Source organism: Arachis duranensis, chromosome 3 (genome assembly GCF_000817695.3).
Source record: "Arachis duranensis cultivar V14167 chromosome 3, aradu.V14167.gnm2.J7QH, whole genome shotgun sequence".
In the NCBI taxonomy this organism is placed as follows: domain Eukaryota; kingdom Viridiplantae; phylum Streptophyta; class Magnoliopsida; order Fabales; family Fabaceae; genus Arachis; species Arachis duranensis.
In genome coordinates, this window is record NC_029774.3 from 127,335,349 (window position 1) to 127,337,305 (window position 1,957).

A 1,957-nucleotide genomic window follows, 5' to 3' on the forward strand; every position below is an offset into this window, starting at 1 on the left:
AGGGAGCTCTTCAGCCCAAGCTCCCTTTGCTTCCTGTAGTCTCTTCTTTAGTCCTGCCAGTATGACTTTGTTGGCTGCCTCGACTTGCCCGTTGGCTTGTGGATGTTCTACCGAGGTGAACTGATGTTTAATTTTCATACTGGCTACTAAGTTTCGGAAGGTAGCGTCGGTGAATTGGGTTCCATTATCCGTAGTAATGGAATAAGGTATCCCATATCTTGTGATGATATTTTTGTAAAGGAACCTGCGACTTCTTTGAGCGGTGATAGTAGCTAATGGTTCTGCTTCTATCCATTTTGTGAAGTAGTCTATTCCCACGATCAAGTATTTGACTTGTCCTGGCGCTTGGGGAAAAGGACCTAACAAATCCATTCCCCATTTTGCAAAAGGCCATGGAGAAGTGATACTAATGAGCTCTTCTGGGGGAGCCACGTGGAAATTTGCATGCATCTGGCATGGTTGACACCTTTTCACAAATTCTGTGGCATCTTTTTGCAAGGTCGGCCAGTAGAATCCAGCTCGGATTACTTTTCTGGCTAGTGATCTTGCTCCGAGATGATTTCCGCAGATCCCGCTATGTACTTCCTCCAGCACCTCGGCGGTTCTTGAGGTCGGTACGCACTTTAACGATGGTGTTGATATCCCTCTTCTGTAGAGGACATTTCTCACCAAAGTGTAATGTTGTGCTTCCCTTCGGATCTTTTTAGCTTCTTTCTCCTCCTTAGGGAGGATGTCGAATTTCAAGTATTCGACTAAGGGATTTATCCATCCGAGGTTTAAACCGACTACCTCAAGTACTTCTTGTTTATCTTCTGTTTTTGTTACCGAGGGCTCTTGGAGGGTTTCTTGAATCAGGCTTCTGTTATTTCCTCCTGGCTTGGTGCTTGCTAATTTGGATAGGGCATCCGCTCTGCTATTTAGATCCCGAGTTATGTGTTTGACCTCGGTTTCTGCAAAGCGCCCAAGGTGCTCCAAGGTTTTTTCCAAGTACCTTTTCATGTTAGGGTCCTTTGCCTGATATTCTCCGCTTATTTGGGAGGTCACCACTTGTGAGTCGCTATATATCATCACTTTTGTAGCACCGACTTCTTCTGCCAATTTTAATCCGGCTATCAAGGCTTCATACTCTGCCTGATTATTTGAAGCTGGAAATTCAAATTTTAAGGAAACCTCTATTTGGGTTCCTCTTTCATCTACTAATATTATGCCTGCACCGCTTCCTGTTTTGTTGGAGGATCCGTCTATATAGAGTTCCCATGTAGTCGGCTTGTCCTCTTGATCCCCCGCATATTCTGCAACGAAGTCGACGAGACATTGGGCTTTAATTGCTGTCCGAGTTTCGTATCTCAAATCGAATTCGGAAAGCTCTATTGCCCATTGAACCATTCTCCCTGCAACATCCGTCTTTTGGAGGATTTGCTTCATGGGTTGGTTCGTACGGACTCTGATTGTGTGCGCTTGAAAGTAAGGTCGTAGCCTTCGTGAGGCTATTACTAAGGAGTAGGCAAACTTTTCTAGTTTGTGGTACCTTAGTTCAGGGCCTTGTAGGACCTTACTGATGAAGTAGACCGGGTGTTGTCCGACCTCGCCTTCCTTTATCAGGGCTGACGAGACAGCCCTGTTTGCTACGGATAAGTACAGAACGAGGTCTTTTCCAGGTACTGGTCGGGATAAGATAGGGGGTTGGCTTAAAAACCTTTTGAACCCTTGGAACGCCTCCTCGCATTCCGGAGTCCATTCGAATGGGCATCCCTTCTTTAATAAGGAAAATAATGGAAGGGATTTTATTGCCGATCCTGCCAAAAATCTGGAGAGGGCTGCAAGTCGGCCATTGAGCTGCTGGACCTCTCTCAAACAAGTCGGACTTTTCATTTCTAGGATGGCTCCACATTTATCGGGATTGGCCTCAATCCCTCTTTGTGTTAGCATAAATCCTAGAAATTTTCCTGCTTCAACC